The sequence below is a fragment of the Peromyscus eremicus genome, chromosome 5, assembly GCF_949786415.1.
Source record: "Peromyscus eremicus chromosome 5, PerEre_H2_v1, whole genome shotgun sequence".
Lineage (NCBI taxonomy): Eukaryota > Metazoa > Chordata > Mammalia > Rodentia > Cricetidae > Peromyscus > Peromyscus eremicus.
This window is the reverse complement of record NC_081420.1, coordinates 20,668,245-20,695,638: the sequence shown is the minus strand read 5'-3', so window position 1 is coordinate 20,695,638 and position 27,394 is coordinate 20,668,245. Positions and strand designations below refer to the sequence as shown.

At 44.5% G+C, this 27,394-nt stretch overlaps 1 protein-coding gene across 2 annotated transcripts in view; it reads left to right on the top strand.

Annotated features, from left to right (window-relative positions):
* Phactr1 (phosphatase and actin regulator 1) overlaps positions 1 to 27,394 on the top strand; it is a 285,223-nt gene that overhangs the window by 90,401 nt on the left and 167,428 nt on the right. The gene's annotated exons all lie outside the window — the stretch shown is intronic.

The window sequence follows — 27,394 nt, the reverse complement described above, 5'->3', positions numbered from 1 at the left end:
TAAAACAGGAGGATAAGAATCAGTACTTTATGTGATTTTTTTTTTATTTGTGGAAACTTAATGAGAAAAGCAGGTGGCTGTTTTTAAGTACATGAGGATGTGGGGAGAAAAATGTGTAGGGAATGACAAGGATTTTCCTATCCTGTTGGTTCTGCAGGAGATGGCAGGAAATCTGTACTGTTTGAATTTGGTTTTGTGGCAGTCTTGGGTTGGTATACCAAAACACAACCCACTAGATGGCTTAAACAAGAAACGTTTATTTTTCACGGTCCCAGGTGAAGTTGCAAACTATGTTGTTTCTTTTGGAAAGCTATTGGTGGGCTCATCAGTGGTCTCCATCTTGCTACACTCTCATAGACCTTCTTCTTTCTGTGTATACACAGAGAGAATGCTGTCTAGGTGTCGCCTGAGGGAGGAGCTTATCAGAGGCTCCATGCTCTTGACCTCATTTAAACCTAGCTAGTCTCCAAAGACACACGTCTACCTACAGTTCACACTGGGGCTTAAGGATTCAGCATATGACCTTGAGAATATTACAAGTTAGTGTATAACCCTTTGTTTCTCTTTATGGATCCCATCACTCCCTGGGCCCTCTTCCAGGCTTTGGTTTTCTTCTTCCACTCCCCAAGGTCATTACCTCCTCTATAGCTTGGGCTTCTGCCCTCTGCCCCACTCACAAACGAAATTCTTGAGAAGTAATTGGCTTCTTGTGCCTGAATAACCATCAACAAACCCAAGAATCTCCAAGCCACGCAAAGAAACTAGAGTAACAAACAGGAAGATTTTGAAGTGAGCATGGTTCTCATGACAGACACTCCCAGGACCTGCTCCCTGAACATCGTAGCCCTATAGCTCTGATTTGTTGGTTTCTGCAGGGAGAATGGGCTTGTCGTTTATGAGCTTCTAAATCATTGCCTCTCTGAAGCAGTCCCTTCACTCTGACTCTGCCTTCTCCTCCCTGTGGATGGAAGCAAATAGGATGGTATCAGATAACTCATGAAATATTTGAAATCTGAAAACTTTGCATGTAAAGCTGTTTTGAGAAAAAGACTCCCGGGCTATAGCCAGGAGACCCCCTAGCTTTAAATCCTTATCATTGTTCTTGTGGTGGCCACCATGACCAGGCTGTTGGATCTGGTAGCGAAGAATGTCATTTATATGTGATTTCTGTTTCTTTTTAAAAGATGCAGCTCCTAAAGGGACATAGTTTCAAACTGCCCTCTAAATATGTATCCCTGTGCCTATGCCTAAGTGTGGCTTTTGACCTCACCAGTGAAGTTTCTTTGTACAATTCTGTGACTGCAGAAACTCCTAAAGATCAAAGTGCAGAGAATCAGTGTCTGTGGAGTACTCAACCATAAAGGATCATCTCCATCACACTTCCTTACCCCAAACCTTAGGGTACATCACGGAAAACGGGACAGAGGTCAGGGAGAAGTGGGGTGAACCGGCCTCCTCTGCATTTAAGAGTTCGTGTACACATGAGCTCACGGCAGCTGTGATTGCCCACAAAACCCCTTCACGAGGTCAAGCCAGTCAACATCCCAGCATGGAGCAGGGAAGAGCTCATGCCCATTACAAAAAAATGAGAAAGAAGTAGAGAGGAATCCTAAATGAAATGTACTCCATAGGCAACATAAGGCAGAAGACAGCAAAACCAAAAGGAAATGGAAGTGTCCTCTGAGGGCCTGTTGATGGCTATTACTGCTGAGGAGTCAGTGATCTTTAAGGTTGCGGCCCCCAGTAGTTGTCTCTGCTCCAGGGGGTGGCTCCTAACCCACGTGTATATGAGCAGCATGAATTGGACTCAGCAAGTTATTATACAAAAAAGAGAGAGAACATGAAGTTAGGGAGGGATGAGGATTGACGGATAGATCTAGGAGGAGTTATGGGGATAAGCAGCATGTGATAAGCTCAAAATGCACTACAGGCTTGTAAGAAATTCTCCAAGAATTAGTAATAATATTATATCAATAAAAAATAAAAAGGCATAACTCCTGGATTAGAAAGTAGAGGGAACACTATAGAATATCTTTTTACCATAATAGATGGATGAGCATACCACATTGCTGAAGATATTCTAGTTTATTTTAAATCTCATGTTTGACCCTGTAGCATCCCTTCTTCTTAATTGGATTCCAGAATGTTATTTATTACTTTTGCAGAGGAAAAACTTTCTGCGCTAGTTCTTAGCCCAAAGGGATAATTTGACAACATAGGTATAGTCAACACAATGAATTGTATCCCTGAATATAATTAAACATGTTGACTTTCCTATGTTTGAATAAGTCACATATACAAGAAATATACAAGAGGATTCCTAGGTTATGAGAATGTGAACTGGTCAGCCGTTGTCAGCTGGCATGCATACATCTGTCATGTATGTGTATCCTATTAAAGAAAAGACATTATTCAGTTACTCTTATTGAAGCTGGTACAACCATCACAATAGGTAGAGCGGCCTTTGCAGTGGGGTCCTTCAGTCAGGGAGGGAGTTCAGATTTCACTCTAAGTATGGTACACCCTAGGAAGCTGAATGAGGTTGAAGAGAGGCTGAGTGGGTGGGTAACAACTAAGAGAAAGCATTTTCAGGGATAGGAGAAATCCTGACTTAATCAACTTAAGTCTTTTTTCTGGAAACAGGACAGGATGATCAAACATCACTGAAAAGAGGTGTAGTATAGAATAAAGAACCTTGCTGGAGACCAAGATGGGTCATATAGTAAAGGTGGAGGATTCTAGCTAAAACTGCATGATGCAGAGAGGAACACAGGAATCCCAGACCTTTGCCAGTCTCCTCCTTTGCTTCCTGAGCAGCAGGAATGTGAACAGGCATCTGCTGTAAGCATTTGCTTTCAAGAAACCCCCTGCCACCATACTATCCCCACCAAAACAGACCCCCATCCCCTCACTGTAAGCCTCCTCTAAGCTGTTTGTTATTAGGTGCTTAGTAACAGCAACTAGGAAAGGGACTAATACGATGGGATAACTTTTTCCTGTGGCTTTGGCTATCCATCACAGCTATGGATAAAGCTATGGGAGCCATCCTGGGTTGGAATTTTGCCAGTTGAGTAAAAAGAGAAATAGGAAAGGAGAAGGAAAAGGGCAAAGAGAAAGGAAAGGAAAGGAAAGGAAAGGAAAGGAAAGGAAAGGAAAGGAAAGGAAAGGAAAGGAAAGGAAAGGAAAGGAAAGGAAAGGATTGGATTTTTACTTATGTCTAAGATTTTTTGTAATAAGGTACCATAATCTCAGTGGTATATAGCCATGGAAATGTGTTGGCTCACAGTTCAGAAGACCAAAGTCAAGACACTGGTCGGATTGGCTCCCTGTGGCATTCTGATGGAGAAGTTCTTCCACCTCTGTCCCTCCTGCGGCTGATGAGGCCAGCATTGTTTGGCTCCATTGCTGTGTTCTGTCCCTACCTGTATCTCCATCTTTTTCCTTTATGTCTCTCTGGGTCTCAGATCCTTTCCGTTCTCTTACAAGGATGTTGAATTTAGGAAGAACATTTAGAAATAATCCCATTCAAAGATACTTCTGAGCCAGGCATGGTGTCTCACACCTGTTAGCACAGTACTAGGAAGACCTGTTACATAGTGAGTACCCAGCCAGCTAGGTCTGCATAGTGAGACCCCATCTCAAAACAACAGCGTCAACAAAAACACTTTAACTTTGTTACATTTGCTATTGGCTTATTTTCAAGTAAGTTTTCATTTATGGTCACCAGGAACTTTCACGTGTCCTTTAGAAGGTAGCAAGGGTTAAAATAGACATTTGGATTAGAAAAGAGAACTCCAGGAGATTGGCAGGAATTAGAAAAGCCAATAGACTTCAAGTCCCAGGGAGGTTAGTGGGAGAAGTAACTGGAGGGACAGGTGCACATGGAGACAAAACGCAGATCCTCAAGTAAAGGATCCTCAAGATGCTGCTCTGTGGAAACGAAACACGGACCAGAACCACGGCAGAGGCTTAGATGCCTGCATATCTTATTTGTAAACTTTTATGTTGACTTGACTTTGTCATTGTCAATCATGTCAGACAGGAAACTTTCCAGCGTAGTTTTCATATAAAACTACTGAACTGACAGCTTCTCTTGGCAATTCTCCCTTCTTTTTCGAAACTGAGATGTTTTCATCCACTGTCTTTGTAAGCGACGGAAGTGGGTCGTAGAAATCAAGGGTTGCTTTCCGGTCCCTTTCTTCTTCTGTTAGCAGACACTCCTGGTACAAGCAGTGGCACACTAGGACAGTGGCTCCCAGAGAGTGGTCACTGCTTGCCTGTTTCCCTACCACCTGTGAGTCACACTGGCACTGAGCCCTACCCAGCTGACAGCAGTATGACCGAGCCAGAAACAGTAGCACTCCATTGGTGGGACACAGAGATAATCCACTTGCTTTTGCACATGGTTTTTCTGTGCCAGACAGTACGTATAGAACAGGATTTGTGGACAGGATATCATAGGGTCTCCCATAAGCAGAGAGCATCGTCTTCCCCTTGGGCTCCTGAGCCCAATATTCATTCTGCTGAAGCTGCTTCTTATCCTGAAAGCCTCCAGTACAGCAGCAGCAAGCTCTTAACCGTGGTCTGAGAGGCAGTAACTTCATCTTGTTCCTGGATGCCCCTTGTACACGAAACCAGAACACCCATGACCCAGAGCCACTGCTGACACTACAATCCCTTTCCAGTAAGCCCATAGCTTTAGATAAAACTCCTTAGATAGAGAAGACAGTCTATATTGAAATGTTGGATTGTGGCTTTGAACCTGATACTATAGGCTTCTGGGCTCTTCTGGAAGTCTGTTCCTGATGCTCAAGATGGAAAGCCCCTGTGCTAATCTTAGGTGATTAATTCTTCTCTACAAGGAATTCCTAGCAAGCCACATGGTTAAGGGATGTACACTGGCTGTTCTTGGAGCAGAGAAATGAAACCTAAGACTGCATGAAGGCTTGTCATGACCTCCCATTGTTGTGCAGTGTAGCAGCCATGGGTGGTAGATGGAAGCATCGCCCTCTTCCATAAAGGCAAGATCTGCCTGCCATGTGGCCAAACTCTGTGGACTGCCACTGGTGGGAGTTGACGTCTTTCTCTGGTGGCTTGAAAAGACGAGACCAATGCACAACACTGAGAAAGAGAGCCAGCTGTGGGCCTTAGCACCCTCCTTTCAGAGTTTCTCAGTGTCTCCATTTTCCCAACAGTAATGGTGTCTCCTCTTCCTGAGGACCTAGGTTTTTAGACTTCTAAAAAACCACAAGAAGTTCAAAAAGGATCCCAACTTAGCATGCTTCTTTTATTTATGTGCAGGCCATTGTCCATGAACTTTGAATAGTGAGGACAAGCATGAATTGTACCCCTCCCTCCTCTAAAGGTCGTGGTCTTAAGGGAAGAGCACATAATTAGGCTAGCAAGTGTGGGAAAGTATACACGATGTGAGAGGAGATGCACAGAGCCTCTGAGCATGCAAAGGAGACAAGCCGCATAGTTAAAAGTCACCAGGAGAATGTTCTGGAGAATTGGATGATTAACCAGGGAGTAAGACAATGAACACAAGCAAATCTTCTCTCCTGGCCAACAGAACAGAGTGGCACAAAGCCCAGAGAAAAGAGAAGTTTTTAAACCTGTAGCCTCCAAAACAGGTTATGGTTTGAAAGGCGTTGTTGGCTTAAAGAGGGTTTGGGGGGAGAGGAGAATGGGATTTGAAGAGGTGGATGGGGAAAGGTGTTGAATACTGATCAAGCTATGTTAAGGAGCCTGGGCTTTATCCTAAAGCAGTAAAAATCCTGTGAGGACTTGGGGAGATGGCTCAATCAGTAAAGTGCTTGTTATGCAAGCATGAGGCCCTGAGTTCATGCACTAGAGCCCACGCTGAAAAGCCAGATGTGGTGGCACACATACATTCCCATGAGGCAGAGACAGATAGATCTCTGAGGCTTGGTATCCAGCCATCCTGGCCAAATTGGAAAGCTCCAAGGTAGTAAGAGTCCGTATCTTAAAAAGCAAGGTCAGTAACGTCCTAAAATGACACCTAGGATTGGCTTTTTGGCTTTTGGTCTATGCACGCGTGTGCACACACACCCCTGCACGTACCTGCACACCCATGCACGTGTGCTCACTCGGGCACACACACACAACATCTCAGAAGACTGCACTGCAGTTTTTAAAAGGTCAGTCTCTATACTATGAGAAAAGCTTAGCATGAAACCAAATGTTGTTTTCAAGTTTATAATGTAACAACATTTACATATATGTTTGTAATGAAAGAAAATTTACTTGGGACAGAATTAAGAAGACACCTCCTTAATGTCACGTTAAATGTCATATATTAATTGTTCCTGTTGATTCTGGTAGCCAGAAAACCAGCTAGCAGGTGGTGGATTACAATGTTGGGGAGAAGGGAAGACAGACTAGACTGAATAGTGACAGTAGTAGCTGATGACTGTGAACAAACCAGAAGATATTTAGGAAACAGAATGAGTGATATTGATTATAGATCAGGTATGGAAGAAGGGGAGAGTGAACTCCCCTTGGATTTATTGCTGAGCAGTTAGATATCAAGATACTGTTCCCTATGTCAGAAATTCCCAGGAAAAGGCTGCTGGGCAGAATGGTATATTTGGTAAAATGCTGACTTCCATGTGTTTTCAAGGCATCAGATGGAGGGTACACTGGAGATAGAAACTGGGAACAGAAGAGATCTGTCTGAAAATGTAGATGGGAAGTCATGGGCACCTGGCTTATTCTTGGAGCCATGAGTTATAAACTAGAAAGTTGCTTGGGAAGCAAAAGGAGGTAGGAGCAGCACCAAGGATGTCTGGCCTGGAGGTCATGGTTGACACCGAGAAAGTAGACAAGACTTGATAGGAAAAAGAGAAAGCCAGGAGGAGCTGGTGGTGTGACCGAGTCAGAGCATGAGACTTGAAAAAGGAGAAAGGTCAATGCTGCAGGTCCTGACAAGATGATCCCTAGACCTGGGAGTATCTGCAAAGCTCACTGACAACTCACCATTCATGTCTTTGGAATAATGGTTCTGAGGAAGCCATATGGCTGAAATTTAGTTAGCATACAGTTGACAAGTAAATGCAAGGAGAGGAAATAGATTTTAAAAGTTTGCTTGAGCAGAAGGGGGAGAAAGAAGACGCAAGCATCAGAAGGTGTTTTTGTTTAAGGTTGGTCAGATTGTAGAACTGCACAATTGGCTTTAACTTGGTAGTGTTCATGCACCCAGGGAAAGTGAAACATCCACGGGGTGACTGCAAAGTCAAAGGAGTAACGTTGCATACATCTTTCAGCCATGGCGATTCTCATGCTTAGGAAAAACAAACATATACGTAAGTGAAGTGTCGGCATCTGATTTCACTAGGAAGGCATGGCACCAAGCGGAGTAACCTTCAGCATCTGGCTGGGTCACACATTCCCTTTGGGGGACTGTTGGGAGCATTCCATCTGGTTTGATCCTCAGCACTAAAAATAGGTAGAAACAAAAAGAGGTCAAGCGTGGACAGGCCAAAACTGTTCCTCCTTGTATGTTCCATCTGTGACCCACAAAGGGAATGTCCGGGGTTTACAAGGCAAAGTGGAGGTGAGGAACACAGGCTGTGGAAATCAGTGCCTTTTGGTGCTGGCTTATGAAAGTTACAACCATTGCCTCTCAAAGTACAGTTTATCTAGTATTTTTGATTAGAATTCAAAGCTATTAAATGCCTCTCCCCCCGCCCTTAATGTCTCAACAAGAAGCAGGGAGACTGTAGGTACCGAATCAGTGCATTTTGAACAGAACGTCAGTCATGTTGCCCTCTAGTTTTGTGTTTATAATTTCATAGTTAGAAGAAAGAAGAGGAAGATAGTTACTGAAGCAAAGATGGAAGATCTTAGTCTTTGGATAATTTGCCATCATTCATAATTATTCAGCTTATCAGAGTTATATGTAGATTAGTCTCCATAACAGCACAAGCTGAAACTCTTCGTTTGAACAGCATTGTTCTTCGGGTTGTCAAATGCTGTGTAACAGTATATTCCATGCTTATTGCTTTAATGCAGCAGCCACTGTACCATTCCTCATGGCTGAGGGGTTGACTAGGCTCAGCTAGATGGTTCTTCTGTTCATCTGTTAGGAAATCTGTTATACATTTGGAAGCAGATGGGATTGAACTCGTTTGGTGGCACATGGGGACAAGAGGGGAACTAGGACTTACTTCCTTCTTGTGTAGTCTCAGGGACTTCCTGTGTAGTCTTGTCTTTCGGTCTGTCCAGCCAGCAGATCAGGGCCCCTGGAGTACAAAAGTGGGGGGGGGGGGCTGATGTGCTGTTTAAGACTTAGATCCAGAGGACTGGTAAGGTGGCTTAGGGGTTAAGAGGATCTCCTGCTTTCCCAGGGGACCCAAGTTCATTTCCCAGCAACCAGATTGAACAGCTCACAACCACCTGTAACCCTAGCTCTGGAGCAGTGGTTCTCAACCTATGGGTCGTAACCCCTTTTGCAGGGGGGGTGTCAAACAACCCTTTCACAGGGATCACCTAAGATCATAGGAAAACAGATACTTACATTATGATTTATAACATAACAGTAGCAAAATTACAGTTATAAAGTAGCAATGAAAATTCTATGGTTGGGGGATCACTACAACATGAGGAGCTGTATTAAAGGGCCACAGCGTTAGGAAGGTTGAGAACCACTTCTCTAGAAGATCCAATGCCTTTTTCTGGTATCCATGGGCTCAGGAGTGCACACACACACACACACACACACACACACACACACACACTAAATCTTTTTTTTTTTAAAAGACGGACTCAGAATTGATGGAGATTCATAATCATGGTATTTCTGTTAATCAAAGTAAGTCATAGGGCCAACCTAGAATCACCACTGGAGTGGAGTTAACAAGGACACGGATCCTGGGCTGTCTTTGGACACCAGCTCCCATCCTTGTTCAAGGTGTAACACATGACAGCTCCATTGTATCTTCCTCTCAAGGAAAGCATGCTTCTGTAGCATGAATCTTAAAAAGTCTTATTAATAAAAACAAACCTGGAGCCAAGTACTGGTGTCAACACTGAAAAATCAGAGAAGCAGAACAAGCCACAGCTTCCTCACCTCGCAATTCCTCAGCTGATTCTGTTTCCTCAGACTGGAAGCCTCTGTGTACTTATCCAAATGGATCTCAGCTGAACTGCTTCTCAAAAGCCTGAAAGCTTAATCAGCTCTAGTTCCTGGTCCTCACGCCTTAAATACCTTTCTGCTTTCTGCCATCACTTCCTGGGTTTAAAGGCATGAGTCAACATGCCTGGTTGTTTCCAGTGTGACTGTGAACACACAGAGATTGGGATGGATCTCTGCCTCCAGAAGGCTAGGATTAAAGGTGTGAGTGCCACCATTTTCTGGCCTCTATATCTAGTGGCTGTTCTGTTCTCTGACCCCAGATAAGTTTATTAGGGTGCACAATATTTTGGGGAACACAATATCACTGCATGCTTCCACTAAGGTGTTGGCAACAGCAGCAGCTCTGTTGGGTTTACCACGTCATGTAACATAAGCACAATTCTGCCCCCCGCCTTGTGGACTTGAATCTTACAACAGATGTGTGTAGTATCATAAATATTGCTAGCCCTGGGGAGTGAGTCTAGAGCTCCAAGCATGCTAGTCAAGGGCTCCATGACCGAGCTACATCTCCCAGCTCTTCACATGGTATTATGAACTACACTTGACAGGTAGAGAAACCTGGGACTCAATAATTGAAAGTTTAAATTTGTAAAGCTGGGATTTGACTTGGTTTCTATAGTATCACGAACTAGATTGCATTTCAGATCCATGGGTTTTGGAATTTATAATTCACCTGATTTTAAAGACTTAACTCACTGTACTTAATAGTGGAATTGCAGTTTTCCTTTTCTGACACATCTTTATAAAGCTGAAATGTGGTGGAAGAGAAACCTATTCATGAAAACAGACAAAGTCACAATGGAAATCTTTCTTAAATGGTTTTAAAGTTGAAGGTAAGCAGGATGTGGTGGCCCACTTCTATAATCCCAGAGCTAGGAAGGTTGAGGCAGGAGGATTACTGGTTCAAAGCCAGCCTAGGTTACATAGTGAAAATTTACTCAAAGAAAATTAATAGTAATAAAGACAGATGGTGGCATCTTACACATTTTGGTACATAGCCCACAGTGTCTAGTTCAATGGCTCATACATGGTAGAGGATCTAGATTTATTGAATGGCTTAAAAAGAATAAATGAATTGAATATCCCTAATTGGAAAATCCCAAACCCCAATGCTCTATAAGACTTTTAGTTAAATAGTCCATCCATATTTGAAAACTTAATGCACAGAATTAAAAATATGTAATATTACTTTGGGGTACATTTATAAAATATGTATGAAACCTAAGTATGTTTAGACTTGGGCCTCATCCCCCAAGATACCTCACTATGCATATATGAATATTCCAAAATCCAAACCGCTTCTGGTCCTCAGCATTTGGGGAAAAGAATACTACATCTACACCATCTCATAACTGGTCTCGTAAAAAGATAACTGCCTTTGTGTTTGTTGGGATGATACGTGGAAACAGTAGCTTGGGTAAGCAGTATTAATCACAGGGGCTTCTGGAGTGTTCACTAAGTTGCGAGGTGTGGGTGCTAAAAGAACCAATTCTTTTTTGGTTGTTGTTGTTTTTTGTTTTTGTTTTTGTTTTTGTTTTTGTTTTTTTGACAGGGTTTCTCTGTGTAGCTTTGAGCCTTTTCTGGAACTCACTTGGTAGCCCAGGCTGGCCTCGAACTCACAGAGATCCGCCTGGCTCTGCCTCCCGAGTGCTGGGATTAAAGGCATGCACCACCACCGCCCGGCCAAGAACCAATTCTTTTAAAAATATTTTATTTGATGTTTTGCCTGCATGTATACATGTGAAGTGTGTGTGTGTGTGTGTGTGTGTGTGTGTGTGTGTGTGTGAGAGAGAGAGAGAGACTGGTCCCCAAGGAAGTGAGAATAGGCTGTTAGACCCCCAAAAACTGGAGTTACAGATGGTTTTTGGAACCAACCACCAGTCCTCTGCAAGAGTATCAGGTGCTCTTAACTTCTGAGCCATCTCCCCAGTCCCCATAAAAGTAATACCAAAAAATGGACACAAAGAGTTTGTCATTTGTCGTAAGGTGTACGTTTGATGATGAACTTCCAAGCTAAGAAGCCATATGTCAGGAGGTGATCTTGAACAATGGACAGGGGTCACATGGTAGAGCCCAATTGTTTTGTTACCCAGGGCAGTTTGCACTTCAGATGATGTGACTGATTCTCTTATCTTTGATATGTGGATAAAACTGATACACTGTCAAGTTGTTGTGGGGATTAAAAAAGAAAGCTCTAAGAATACCTTAGTCAAGGGAAGTTTTATCTTCCATCATTTTTCTTGTAAGATAACATGTATTTGGAAAACCCAACACCCCGAAAAAGGAAGGGCTTCCTTTTCATCCCTTGCCCCTGAGATGCTACTCACTCTCAGTGCTCTTAGATCTTGGCAATGTTTGCTGAGGGGCTGGGTGGAGAAGTCTGCTTTTAGACACGTTGTACAGTTCCACAGAGCTGGGATTTGTCCTGTTTTCTTTGGTTCCAACAAGTTAGTTCACTAAAGCATTTCCACTTTCTCTGAATTCACAATGAACTGAGCAAGCACATTGGCCCAGAGGAAGTCCACCTTCCTGTGTCTCCTTGGTGCTTCACAGGCACAAACACAAATGACAGAAGATGCTGTAGGAGGTGGGCATACATCTTATGACAAATGACAAACTCTTTGTGTCCACTTTTTGGTATTACTTTTATGGGGACTGGGGAGATAGCTCAGAAGTTAAGAGCACCTGATATTCTTGCAGAGGACTGGGGGTTGGTTCCAAAAACCATCAAAACTCGAGTTTGTGGAGTTCTAACAGCCTCTTCTCACTTCCTTGGGTACCAGTCACACACACACTACACATGTATACATGCAGGCATGGCCAGGGTCTCCTTTTGAAACTCTATGGCAAGGCAAGCCAGAAGGCTCAGAAAGTGATAGTACATAAGCAATGTGACTATTTGCCTTCTTTCCAAACCTGGGCAGTTGATTAGGAAGTAAATGGGAACATGGTTTACAACTAAGTCTGGGATGAGAATTATGAACCAAGCCTGTATAAGGAGAAATGGCCCCTCCACCCCAGCATATGAGTTGCTAAGTCTGAGGCCAGAAAAGAAGTGCTCTCAAGACATCAAAGGTTCAATTAGGATTGATGCAGGGACAGTAGAGTAGCCCACCCCTGTCTCTTCTTTCAGAGAAGTGAATCCAGGGCAGTGAGGTCCCCTTGTGGTGGTATTGTGTTCCCCAAAATATTGTGCACCCTAATAAACTTATCTGGGGTCAGAGACAGAACAGCCACTAGATACAAAGGCTAGAAAATGGTGGCACTCACACCTTTAATCCTAGCACTCCAGAGGTAGAAATCCCTCTGGATCTCTGTGAGTTCAAGGCCACATTGGAAACAGCCAGGCATAGTGACACACGCCTTTAATCCCAGAAAGCGAGCCTTTAATCCCAGGGAGTGATGTTAGAAGGCAGAAAGATATATAAGGCGTGAGGACCAGTAGAAGCATTTGGCTGGTTAAGCATTTGGCTGGTTAAGCTTTTAGGTTTTGAGCAGCACAGTTCAGCTGAGAGCCATTCGGATATGAGGACACAGAGGCTTCCAGTCTGAGGAAACAAGACCAGCTGAGAAGTTGGCCAGGTGAGGTTAGCTGTGTCTTGTTCTGGTTCTCTGATCTTTCAGTTCACCCCAACACCTGGCTCAGGTTTGATTTTATTAATAAGACTCTTTAAGATTTCTGCTACATCCCCTTGCTTTTTTATAGAATTAAATGTGTTTGCAGCCTTCATCCCACATTTCTGCCTCTTCTTAAATGTCCCTGCATAAGGTCTCCCATGGGGAGTCCATTCCGGTGCCAGCTTTTTCCATCAACATGTCTCTCACACTCCCAGAATTCTTGGTTGCTCTTGTCCTCAGTTCCTCTGGGAAGTCCTAGTGATGTTGCCCCACATCTAGGCTCTCCACTCTACATCTAGGTCCTCCAAGGGTACATGCTTAATACTTCTCAATGGGGTCTCCTCTGTAGGTAAGCCTGGAAATCACCATTGACTTTTCTGGAGCACTTCTATGTTGAATACATTGTTTCTGCTTTTGTTTTGACTCAGGGTCCCATCTAGTCCAGGCTGGCCTCAAACCTGTTGTATAGTCAGGGATGACCTTGAACTCATTATCCCTTGCCTCCGCCTCCCAAGTGCTCAGATTACAGACATGCACATGCCCTGGCCAGGCTGATTTATGCAGGGCTGAGGGTGGAACTCGGGGTTTTGTCTGTGATAAACAGTAACTTACCAGCTGAGCTACGTCCCCAGCATAAACGCTCTACAGCCGCATGTTTCACAGTGATGCTTCCAAAGTGGTCTCGTGAGATTCCATCTTCTGATGATTGTCCTTGCCATTTTGGTTTGTGTGAGTATATTCTGTAGTGTTTTCATAACATAATTATTCCATGACGGATTTTCTCAGAAGGTGTGTGTATCCTTAAAGGAGGTTGGCCTTGGTTCTCTATCTTTCCTTCCCTGCCGGTTTCCTTTATGGAGCCCTCATTGTTCCCATTCAAAGCTTGGATTTGGTTCCTTTGGCAGATACCACCTCCGCTTTGAGATCAGCCTTCTGAGGAATACCAGATGAGCACAATCCTAGTCTATTTTCTGTGGCTGATACTCTGAACTGATTGAATTGAAAGAAAAGAGGTTGATTTTACCCTGTGGTTCGAATCCAAGGTCAAAGCCCATCTGTAGCGATAGTCTTCTTGCTGACAGTCCTGAGGAGGCAGAAGGGGTCACAGGATGAGAGGACAAGTGCCCCCAAAGATCTGCCAAACTGGCTTTCATTGAAGACCCTGTCTGAAGATGATGCTGTACCCACTAACCCATCGCAGGAATGGATTCATCTAGTTGTGGTGACAAAGCTCTAGTTGTCCCCTAAAGATCTCACCTGGTCTGGCCTCTTACTGGGACATCATAACGAGGATTAAATTTCAATGTTTCAAACTGAAGTAAGTTTGTAGACGCTAAAACACCTCATGTGAATCTTGACTCCATGAAGCCAGTCATTGTTACTTTCGGGACATCTGTGATGAATCAAGTCTTGATTTTATTTTCAAATCCATGCTAATTTCTGACATGCACTTTCCTTTCTTCTCTATCATATAATCCATATATTTATCCAGGTTTCTTGTGTCCCTTTTGTGATTTCCTTTTGAGTTTTACTCACGGAATCGTAATAATTACACTATCACTTACTTAGTAAGCTGGGCCTTACCAGTAACAAGGCTGATGCTAACAGTTGTGTGTCCCCTGTGTGACAAATACTTAACCAGCTGTCCTCTAGCTTTCCTAGTGGTCTGGGGAATCAATTACTACTAATATCTGTTTTATAGGCTAGGATAATGAGGCTCAGAAAAGGTCAGTAGCTCGCTGAGGATCACACAGCTAGAGAATGATAAAACCTCAAGGGATTCCATTGCAAGCCCAGTTCACCTCATTGTCTTTCTGGGCTTTGCCTGGAAAAATATCTGTGGCACAGGACTTGAGAATGTGAGAAACGGAGGGATTAAGACTCTGACTGTCGGGATAAGCTAGTTTTAAATATACTCAAATGCAGGAATCTGATTCTAATAATTAGGAAAGAGAAATGAGTATTAGAAGCAAGACTTGCCAACGCGGGGGTTTCTGAGGCAGCGGTGACTACTATGTGCGTATCAATTGTATTGTGGACGTGCTTGGGGCATCCATTTTGCTGTTTCCTTGTCAAGTTGTAGGAGACACAGGAATGACATTTGGCAACAAGTCGATTGTGATCTGAGCTTGTTTGACTAAAACAAATATTTAGTAACCTTAGCATAGAGAAAAACAGACCATGAGGCCTCAAAGGAATCAGTTCTTGAAAATAATTCTAAAGGTCTGCCTGCTCTATGCTCTCCCAAGGGAGCTGGGAGCTGGATGTGTATAAAATCTGTAGAATGTGTGGAAGGACATCTTGCTCAGCCTCGACACAGGGGGAAGGGCTGAGGATTGGATTGGGGGGGGAGATGAGGGGGGAGTAGGAGGAGGGGAAACTGTGGATGGTATGTAAAATGAAAAGAAAACTTTTAAATAAAAAAAGTCTGTAGGATGTCATGAAATCAAATGAATGAAAGACAATATCTGCTTAAAGAACCGGTCTGTCTGATTCGGGGGTGGGGGGTGGGGTGCAGAGAGAACAGGCTGTGGGTGATCACCACAGCCGCCCCCGCTCCCCGCCAGAATTTTCCTATTTAACACAAGTGGTAATTGAGAGTATGTTGGCAGTCCTTGGAAGTAGAATTCAGAGGACCTCTAATAATGATCAGAGGCCAGAGGTAATCTCGGCACTGAAGACTATTGTTTTACTCAGTATTTTTTTTCTCAAATTGGTCAAGTGTCAGTCCATAAGAAATGACATCTTTTCTCTGGAATGCTAAAAGTTCTACATCCTAAGTCAATAAAACTACTCATTTCCTATCACTGGGGATTGTACTCTCCAGTGTTGGGGGGAGGGGGGCGGCCAACAGCATGTAGCTAATACCCAGATCTGTGTATCATTGTCAAGACGGGAACTCTCAATGCTTTCCAGCACACAGGAAGTAGTTGTTGAACATCACGCTAATTACATTTCCAGGTGTTTCTATGAAGATTATATAAAACAGCTAGGAACTCAACTGCGCAGCAGCGTTTCTGCAGGAGCATATTCCCACACAAGAGAGAGTGCGGCAGTTTCTCGGCTGTAGCACAAACTTCTATTTCATGCATGGGCGGCTGGAAAGATTCATTACCAGAAAGTCTGCCAATCATAGTGAGGTTGATCTTCGCCTGCCTGGTAAACAACTGAAGCATCACGTGAGCAATCTGCGCCAGATATTTCTGGGGAAATATAATAATGAATCTTCCCCCTCCCCCGTGGTAGCTGTGAGCAGCCATGTGAGTGCCGAGACCCTAACCCAGTCCTCTACAAGAGCGGCAAATGTTCTTAGCCAGCCACTTAGTCATCTCTCCACCCCCCAGTTTTCTCTGTCAAACTTTAGTTTTTAATTTGACATCATGTTGTAACAGAAATAGACAGCATTACATAATATAGTGTTTATACTATAACATGAGGAATTGTTGATTGTCAACAATCTCCACCCTAAATATAGATTGTTCCTTCACTGTTCGTGATTATAAATAAGCTTGCCACAGTCATCTGCGTATAGCATTGATTTCTTTGCACATTTGCATATTTGATGGAACGAGAAGGCAGGTTCAGGGGTGCATTGGCCTGTGAAGAGCATCACACACAGCCTTTGCTTGCCATAAAGGTTGGAGTAATTCTCACCCCCTGCCATGAGGACAGTAATGACTTCACACTCAGCAGGGCTAGAATCCAGACACTCCGGGTAGTGTGAAATGAAAGTAGTTAGTGAGAAATCAAGTACAGGAAATGAGAATGTTTCCCAGGACATTTCAGCTTTCCCTAGCCTGGCCGGAGCGGCAGGGAAGGTGGGCTTGTTCATCTCCACTTGGACTCATTTCTTCTTTTGTGTCTTATGAGAACCCCTGACGTGTGGGTTGCATAGGACAACCGCTGTATTCTAACGTAACTGTGTACTGCATACTAGAACTGCACTTCAGAAACTGAGAAGTCTCTTAAGTGTCTCAGGGAAATACCTGGAGATCTGCACCGGTAGAAACAACAGAAGCCAGAGGCACACTGTGTAAATCATCTCTGTGGTATTTACTTTTCTCAAAGTCACTTAAGGAAGAGAAGGTGTGTTTTGCCTCACAGTTTGATGGTCCGGCCCATCATGGCAGGGAAGGCTTGGTGGAAGGACCTGAAAGCAACTGGTCCCACTGTATCTGGAGCCAGTTGACTTCCAGCCCAGTACCCCGGCTTATAGGGTACAGCCATCTGCAGTGAGGTCTGGTCTTCCCACTTCCTTCTGGAAACCCCCTCAGAGAGGTGTGTCTGCTAAGCCATCAACTTGACAATGGAGATTAGCCATCGTGGTCTGTGGTGATAGTATTAACAACAAGAAAAGGGATGCTGGAGAAGCAAAGCTGTTTCCTGCAGCCCCTGATTTAAAGTGAAGTACATGGAATTCTCATTCCTTCAACCACCAACCAAGCATCGAGTAAGCAAGACGTGGTGGAGGGCTGGGACCACAGGCCGTCACATGTGAGGCAGAAGGGGACCACATAGAGAAGAGGCGTAGAAGGGACTACATCGGGCCTTGTCCTGTCGTGTGAGGGAGTCCAGACTTACAGAGCACTATGAGAGGTTTGAAGTAGAGTATTACAGAGGGTTTGTGTTTTCCCAATTCAGGACAAATTGTCCGGGCAAAGAAGCCAAGTTAGCGAATCAGAGAAAAGTACAATTGTCCCATTAATATAAAGAAGGGCTCATTCTCATTTATAATTAAAGAAACACAAATTGAAACTAGTGCCATACCAATTTTTACTTATGACTTTGGAAAAATAAACGGAATTGAGACCTGCTAGCATGCCAGGAGCCTGGGAATCAGCTCTTCTTAGCAGGGTGCTGCAGGCAGGAGGAATCCACACAAGCTTGTTGGAGCACAATGTAGCAAGAGCAATCGAAATTGTAAATGTGTTTGCCTTTGACCTTGAGATTTATCAGCCTAGCAAAGGAGGATTCCGGCAAGAAGAACATTCTAGACACAGGACAATCAATGCTGTAAAGTTCCAGGTTTGAGGAAGGTCATATCCAAATGAAATTATAAGTTACCAGGAATTTAACCTACATGTGTGCTTGCAGAAATCGAGGTTGTTCATTATGGATTGTTTATAATAGAAAAACATAGGAAGTAAGATAACTGCCATCAGTGGAGGGCTGTTACATAAATCAAATCAAATCCTGGGCTAAGGATACAACTTTGTGGTCAAATGCTTACCTAAATCATGGTCTTTCTGCACAATAGATTAGCATCAAGACACAAAAACATCCAAGGAAGATTTATATCTTTGGATGCAGAGAATGCTACACAACACTCTGTTAAGTGGATAAAAAACAAGATGAGAAACAGAACAGCTAAGGTGCTGTTTGTGTTGGTTTTTAAAGACTAGATTACATACACACATATGTACATACACACATACATATTCATTTTAAATAAATATTTTTCTGAAAAATGAGGAAGAAACATTCTAGATTATAATGATGTGTGGGGAAATAGAGATAGATATTCAGATGATAATTATTGGAATTATTGTCATGTGAGTTACCTCTATAAAAAACAGTAAAAGCACATTAACATCTAATTCTAGTCACATATCACCTTTGCCTGATTCAATCTTGGTCAACATGTGCATTTTTAAGTAGCATTGGTACCCTTCCATGATCTGCGTTTATTAACTCATAGTAATTATCACAAAACCTTATGAACATGAGCTGGTTTTATTCCCATTTTGCAGATGAAGAAAGTGAGGCACAGAGTTGTTAAGCATTTGCTGTGAGGTGAACAAACTCTCAAGGAGCAGAAGGAAGTATGGTCATGGTGGTGCACTCCAGCGCTCTCAGACCTGCCTCCCTTCTGTCTCTTTTTACTTCCCGGCCACCATGAGAGGAGTAGCTTCTTCTGCTATTCTCTCCTGTCATGGAGTGTCACCTTTCTACAAAAGCAGTGGCCTGTGGAACAAAGCAATGAAAATAGCCCATCCTGTTTCTAAGTTGATCCGTCTTCGGAGCTCTGTCACAGTGAGGGAAAGCCACCACGTGCCCCGGGTAGCCCCTCTCCCTCCTTTCTAAACACTAGTTCTGTTTTCCAAAAAGGAAAACAGAATTTTTCCTTTCAGCTACACTGTGACCCCTGAGACCAGTTGTTGGCCAGGACCTGTTCACAGCTCTTGTCCCCTGTCGTCTGAGGCAGTAGGCTCCCAGCCATGGCTGTCAGAACACCCCCACTGCAAAGTGCTTTAGAGCTTGGGGTCGTGTGCCCAGGCGTCTTTCTAGCCTCTGAGTCACAGCATCGAGCTTGGAAAACAAAAAACCAACTTTGAGTCAAGCGGGACCCAAGGCCAGGGTAATTAGATAGATGTGGCTCGGAATCATCCTCCTTTCAGAATTTTCTCCTGGAAATGACAATAGCTCTTTCTTAGCAATGAATTGGGGGGGGGGGAATGCAAGGGAGCAGCTTTTTCCCCTTCTCTTCACCCCCTCTTTCTGTCTGCATGGCACCACTATTCACTGCAGAGTCCTTTGTTCAGCAAACACTTGCCCAAGATCTCTGAAATGCCAGGCACAGAAAACTGAGAGTAAAAGAATACAGAGCCACCCACACGGAGCACACCCTCCTGGAAGAAGTAGAGTGGCAGCCAGTAATTATAAGGCTACAAAATAAGTGATCATGAGGTGTATTCACCATGCTTCAGAAGCACAAAAGAGGTGGATCAGCTCCTGGGTCGTCTTGAAGTAGTCCTCATTGGTAATTCCTGTCTAGGGAAGTGACCTGAGGTCCGCTTATTTTAGCCCTTGCCTATTCACTTGTACATACAAGAAAAAACATGTAATTCCCCACAGTGTAGGCTCAGGTAGGTCATGAAGAAAAATTCTGTAGCTCCTGCCCATCCGAGTGTTGACACCCTTCCAGTGTTTAACACTTGGCTCCCGTTTTATTTTGAGACTTGGTTTTGCACTCGCTGAGAGACTCTGGAAGGCAGTTGAACACAGAATGGAGAATCACGATTCCTTCCTTGGAGATGATTGCATATGGTGCAGTTAGTGCAGAAGTAGAGTGCTGACGGAGGGCCAAGAAACAAAGAAAGCAGCGTGAAGGCCTGAGTGGACATTGGGATGGTGGTTAAAGTTGACAGGAGAAAAGAGGCATTCCATTCCAAACATAAGTGTTGCAGTGCCATCTAAGGCCATGTCCAAGAGACAACTAAAAGGAACTTAATCCAAGGGTGGTGGCCCAGGCCTATAATCCCAGCACTGAGAGGTAGAGGCAGGAGGATCAGGAGTTTAAAGCCTCAGCTAAATAGCAAGCTTGAGCCCAACCTGGAATTTTGAGACCTTGTCTCAAATAATGAATGTGGTGGTGGTGATGGTAGTGCTGATGGTAGTGGTGATGGTGGTGGTGGTGGTGGTGGTGGTGGTGGTGGTGGTAGTGGTGGTGATGGCTGAGGAGATGGGTTAATGGGTTAGGCACTTGCCTTACAATGTTAGCACCAGTGTTCAGGTCCCCAGGACTCACATAAAGCAGGATACAGTGGGTGTATCTATAGCAATCCTAGGGTAGTGTGTGAGACAGAGACAGGAGAATACCTGGAACCTCAAGGGTCACCTGGCCTGACATGCACAGTGAACAAGAGACCCTGTCTCAAAGGAAGGATAAGGACAGACACCCACGATTGACCTCTCACCTACACACACCACACACACACACACACACACACACACACACACACACACACACACACCATTTTTCACATGGATCCCTGTCAGCCCTCCTACCCACAAAGGCCCCTGTGTTAAAGACTTGGTCCCCAGCCTACCATGCTGTTACAAAATGGTGGAACCTTCTAGAGGTGGAGCCTAGTGAAAGGAGAGAAAGAGCGGGTGACAGTTGGAGCCCAAGCTGGAGCACCCCAGATGCTCAGGTGCAAATGGCACCCAAATTCAGTGCCATTCACTCAAGTCTTGGCATCTAGCTCTGCCTATCAAATAGCTGACCCTTGGGTCTTTTGTTTGCTCACTGTCCTTGTTTGTGTTCAAGACAGAATCTCACTACATAGCCAAAGCTGGCCTCGGACTGGCAGCGGGTCTCCTTCCTCGGCCTCCCAAATACTGGGATCAAAAGCATGAACCGCACCACCTGGCTAGCTTTACACTTTTTAAGTAAAGTCCAGATTTTCCCTCCTGGGAAACGAGTGACTTCTCCTTGTTAAAAAGGAGAAACATGTTGTCCACATTTGTTTTTATCCCCATAAGGTATATATCTGTTGTGGCCAGACAGAGAAAGAAAGAAACATATTTGGACTCAAGGTCCAGGCTCCTTCTTTCTCCAAAAAGACAGTGTCAAGTAAAGGAAGATGTGATGCATGGTGTCGATGAGATAACTGGAAGTCTGAGTCTCGCAAAGATAGACAGGCAGCCATGAGTGATGCCAGAGCTCTTCCCTGGGCATTTGTGATTCAGAGTCAGGCCTCCCCCAAATAGCTCCTTCATGGTGCTGCATTTTTGTGTGGTGTATTCGGATTTACGCTCTGCTTCCACAATTTGCCAGGCTTGATGCGGATAGCTCAAAAGCTCCCCCTTCACTCGCGGTCTCCATTACCCTCCCAATCTCCGAAGCCATAAAAAATGAGCTTTTCTGAGCTCCTCATTAATTTTTCACTCCTCTCACTGCGGGAGACACACAGAGATGCAGCACCAGGCTCACAGGCCAAAGAATACTTGGCAAGCTACCGCTACATCCAGCAATAAACTTCAGAGACATCTCTCTGGGGATTCTGACAGGTAAGATGGTCAGTCCCTGCAGGCATTCTAATTATGAAGTTCCCAGGAGAACTTAGGAAAACTTATATGGTGTCCCAGCACCCAGCTATGAAGTGAGTCGGAGGTTTTTTTTGTTTTTGTTTTTGTTTGTTTGTTTTTAATTGGATGTTAACTTAAGAATAGCAGTGTCAGCCTAGCTGGGTGTGGCACACACCTTTAATCCCAGCACTTGGGAGGCAGAGACAAGGAGATAAGAGATAGCTTATGAGTTCACAACCAACCTGGTCTGCATAGTGAGCTCAAGGCCAGCCTGGTCTACATAGTGAGCTCAAGGCCAGCCTGGTCTACATAGTGAGCTCAAGGCCAGCCTGGTCTGCATAGTGAGAGCTCAAGGACAGCCAGAGCTATGTAGAGAGACCCTGTCTCGGAAAATGTAAACAAGTAAAATCTTTTAAAAAAAAATAGCAGTATGATACTGAATTATGCAACATGGAACCTGTGGATGTAACTCAGTTGAGAGGGTGTTTGCCAGCATGCTTAAAGCCCTGAGTTCAATTCCCAGCCCTGTAGAAAGCTAGGCATGTGGTAACAGGAGAAAGATCAGAAATCTGGTGTCATTCTCAGCTGAATAACAAGTTCAAGGCCAGCAGATCTACGTGAAACATTGTTTCAAAAAGGAAATCTGTCACATGAAGATCTTAAAACAGCCCTTTGTCCAGCTTGACCTTGGGTGCTGTCTTCCGACCTTGGGTGCAGTCTTCCAACCTTGGGTGCTGTATCTTCTGACCTTGGATGATGTGGCCTCTGCTTTTCACCTGACTCAGCCATCTCACCCAAACTTCATTCCTCATTCAGAAGACTCGACCATGTTTCTTCAGGGACCTTTAAGACAGATCCTTCGAAGTGCTATAATCTGGCGCTTTAGGGCAGGGTGGTGTAGACACATCTGTAAGGAGGCTGGAGTCTCAGGCGTCATGAATTTCTTAGCCCAATCAGAGGTTTCTCCTGTTTAATTGGAAGTGAACTGTGCACAGGGTCAGAATGGAAAAGGCTAAGGAAATCAGTGCTGCACAGGGTTTCTTTCTGCAGTCTTATAAAATGGGATCATCTTCTTAATGAAGAGTCTTCTAAGAACCAGTGACTTAAATACTCAGTGGACTAAACTGGAGGAAAACTGGTTCCCTCCTTGAGACCACCTGTGTCTCTGTCTAGAAGTAATTATCTCAGGACGACCTCTTGAGACCAAGAGCAGGAATGCTGTCTCTCACAAAAGAAATTAGAAAACCAACCTTTCATTGCCGCGGGGACAATAAACAATGCTGTAAGAAAGAAAGGAAAGTAAGAAAATCTAGGAGCCTAAAAAGTTGGCCTAGTGAGTAAAGTGGGCCTACTCTGTAAACTGACCTACTCTGGTGATAGGATGGCCAAACACCCTCATTGTCATGCTAGAAACCCCATCCAATGACTGAGGGAACTGGATGCAGAGATTCATGGCCAGGCCCCGGGTGGAGCTCCAGGAGTCCAATTGGCAAGAAAGAGGAGGGTTTATACGAGGGAGAATTGTTGAGACCAAGGTTGGATAAAGCACAGAGACAAATAGCCAAACGAATGGAAACACATGAACTATGAACCAATGGCTGAGGGGCCCCCAACTGGATCAGGCCCTCTGAATAGGTGAGACAGTTGATTGACTTGATCTGTTTGGGAGGCATCCAGGCAGTGGGACCGGGTCCTGTGCTCAGTGCATGAGTTGGCTGTTTGAAACCTGGGGCTTATGCAGGGACACTTGGCTCAGCCTGGGAGGAGGGGACTGGACCTGCCTGGACTGAGTCTACCAGGTTGATCTCAGTCATCGGGGAGTCTTTGCCCTGGAGGAGATGGGAATGGGGGGTGGGCTGGGGGAAAGGGGAGGGGGCGGGAAGGGGGAAAACAAGGGAATCCGTGGCTGATATGTAGAATTAAATTATATTGTAAAATAAAATAAAATAAAAAGTTGGCCCAGTGAGTAAAGTGCTTGTTTTATTTTTCTATTTCTGTGGATACATGTATATGACAAGGGCAGCCATCTTGGGATTGTTGTGCCCAGCAACTCTTTGAAATTCTCCATTCTATGATGGTTATCAGTCATGAGGACCTGAGTTCAGATTCTTAGCACCCAATGTAAGAGCCAGATATGACCACACACCTGTAATCCAGCACTGGAAGGGGAACTTGCTAGCTGGCCAACCTAGCTGAATCAATGACTTCCAGCTCAGGGTTTAGTGAGAGACTGTCTCAGAAAAAAAGTGAGGTGGAGAAAACACGTGACACTAACTGGTGTCTAGCCTCTACACATGCTTATACAGGTGTACTCCCATGCACATGCGCTCACACATACACCCCCTCACATGTGACTGCACTCACACATGCTTGCACACACTAAATATGATTTAAAGTTTGTAAAAAGAAAATCAATAGGTATTAGGTAGCAAGTAGCAAACTGGCGGAGCTTCCCCTCACCTGAAGTTTACATCCTCCTTGGATGAAACTTTTTATGAAAGAACGCTTCTAATAGCTTGCTGCCATGACTAATCGAAAACCAAAAGAATCTTAGACTGAGCTAAAAATGTAAGGAAAATGTAGCAGGCACCTGGAATACAGTTTGTTACATCAAGGTTAAATGAGAAGGTGTGGATAGCCAACATGTCACAGAATTTAAAAGAGTTGCTGGGCATAACAATCCCAAGATTGCCACCCTTCTCATGTACCCACAGACCTGGAAAACTAGAATGAAGGTTTAAAGCAGCAATGACTGTGAGCAGAGCTCTGCTTGCATTTGAAGTCCCTGGGGAAACCCCACTGCACTGCTGGCACCAGATTTTACTTGCAGATGAACTGATGATGCTCTCGGAGCTTGGTGCTTCCCTCATGCATGAAGTGAAGAGTTCCGAGTAGATGGTCTCGGAGGCTTCTGCCAACCATAATATCCTTTGGTTTTTCTATGAACGCATTTGGGGAAAATGTGTCAGGTTTTATTAAGTGCTTTTTCAGTTGCATTCAAATACAGAAAAAAAAAATGGCTAAAATAATATTAACCTTCTGTTATCAAGCTATGCCTTTGTCCAACTCCCCAATGCCTGCTTCTGGTTCTGTTGAAAAGTACTGAAAGCTCCAGCCAAAGGCTTATTTAGATAAATGTGGACGCGTGGCTTGTTTTAAAGTGGCTTTACTTTAAAGTAAAGGCTATAGCAGCAGAGGCTGGGGACGGGGCTCAGTGGGTCAGGTGTTTCCTGTGCAAACATGCAAACCTGAGTTCAGGTCCCCAGCACCCATTTAAAAAAGTCAGGCAATGTTGCATTTGCCTGTCACCCCAGCACTGGGCAGAGTAGAGAACATACCTCTGTGCATGCCCACACGTGCACATGCCTGCACACGCGCATGCTCGAACACACTACAGCAGTAGGCTATGCTAGGGGGAGCATAAGAAAACTAACACATGATGGCCCCCCTCATCGGCACTGCTGGTTTCTTTCCTAGATTAACAGCTCACAGAGAAATCATTCTTGCCACACTTCCTTTGCAGAACAGGCTTCTCTACGTAATGGAAAAGAGCAGTTACAGGCCTTTCAGGGTATACAGCTCTAAGCACAGGCTTTCAGAAATTCCCCTGATGCCCCTCTACCACCCCACAGTATTTTATGTCCTACCTCTGGTCCTCACAGCTCCTTCCTCCTTCTTCCTCTGTATTTGCCAATGTCTATTCTTTGTCATTTTGTTTTCCTTCTTTCTCACCACGGCATCACCAACAACAGACCCAATCTAACACCAACGCCCAGTGCATAGGGTACCTGGTCACCATTTCACAGGAAGGACCTGGCTTTGTATGTGGCCCCTTAGGAGAAACTTGGTTCTCCTGTACTCTCTGACTTCTTGACAGTATTGCTACCCAAGTGGCTTTGTCCTTTTGATATGTCTCCATTGGCCTTATGTCTCCTAAACCCACTGACCCATCTCTCTAGCCCCCCACTACTAAAGGGACAAGCCACACTTCCATACTTGCTTAAATAATCTTTGGGGTAGCACTTTAAGTACTTTCAAATAGAAGCAGAAGCAGTCATTGAGGAGGTGGACAAAGGGATATTCTGCTAACAGGGAAAGTTAGCATCATTTCCGTCATTTTTACTGTCACCATTCTTGTCCTGCCTCGCCTTGGTGACATGGCCACTCTGTGTCAGACACATCACTCTGTCTGGCTCCTCTTTAACATACTGCTGTCTTTCTGGGAAAAAAGTCCTTCCCCACTGCTCTCCAGAGTCCTCACCAAAGTCCTAAGCATAGGTCAGATGGTGTCTGTCAGTCTGTCTCCATCTCTGTCTCCCCACCTTTGAGTCTGATCTTTGGACTGATGTATAGCATCCCTTCTACAGTCCACTTCCACACTCAGTGACTCTTCTCTACAGGAAAACCGGGAACCCAGCTCAGTGCACAATATCACTTTCTTCCACTCAGGAATAGGGATGTCGTGGTACCCAGTTGTGCTGCAGTTCTTTGTCAACTTGACACAGGCTGGAGTTATCTGAAGGGATCGAAGAAGGGAACCACAATTGACAAAATACCTCCATAAGATCTGGTTGTAGGATTAATGATTGATAGGGGAAGGCCCATCCCATTGTGGGTGGTACCATCCCTGAGCTGGTGGTCCTGGGTTCTATAAGAAAGCAGGCTGAGCAAGCCAGGGGGAGCAAGCTAATAAGCAGCACCCCTCCATGGCCTCTGCATCAGCTCCTGCCTCCAAGTTCCTGCCCTGTTTGAGTTCCTGTCCTGACTTCCTCCAGTTATTGAACAGCAATGTGGACGTGTAAGCCAAATATACCCTTTTCTCTCCAGTTTGCTTTTGGTCACGGTGTTTTGTCACCAACTTTGTGTCCTTGGAGCCTAACAGAGTCTTACAAAAAGAGGGTGCTGGTTATATTTTGAAATGGTTTATTCAAAGAGTCAGAAAACAGAGAAATTTGCTTTCAGTTTTCAAAGAACTAGTTGGAGAGACTACTTCATCTCCTCCATCTCCATTGCCTTCTTATGTTCACTTTGTGTATAAAGGGATCCTGTGAGGACAGATATGGCCCCTTTCTCATTAGCTCTTGACTATTCTTTCTTCTCCCACCGTGGGCCCATCACAGGTGTGGTCACCCTTCTGCTCAATTGCTCAAGTTCCATCCCCTAGAATACCATCTCAACAGGGAATCAGAGCTCCCAGGTACCCAGAATGTAGTTCAAAAGGGAATGCAGACTTCAGGTGGGTATACTATTGGTTCAGACACTGCATTCCAGAGATGCAGGGAGGTGAATACAGGATCTCAGTTTAGGGGACACTTTCTTGGGTCCAACTGTCCATCTGGGAACGTGTGAACTTGTTCCCTGAGAAACTCTGGCTTGCTTTCATCTCTCACATGGGCCACTTCGGAGTGAAGTTGTGAGTGGTTGAAATGACACGGGAGTGGACTTGCCCTCTTTCCTTCCCATGTCACTGTGTCCTGGTTTCTATTTGAACCAAGAGTGGGGGAAGGTCAGGGGAGGATGGAAATGCAGAGAAGAGAGAGGGAGAAAGGAGATGAAGAGGAAGGGAAAGAAAGAAGGAACAAAAGTGTGTATTCTGGATGCACAAGGTAGCCTGACCTTCCTGTGATGTTCCTATGCTGGACAAGGCAAGCTAATAATGAACAGCCATAGCAGAAGCTCATCCAAAGATTTAAGTGACTGGAGAACTGAAGTGAAGAATGGGGGAAGGACATGAGCTTGAACTTAGCGCTGTACTTGATGCTAACTCTTAATTCAGGTGGAGTATTTTGAAGTTTTCTGGTAGAACAA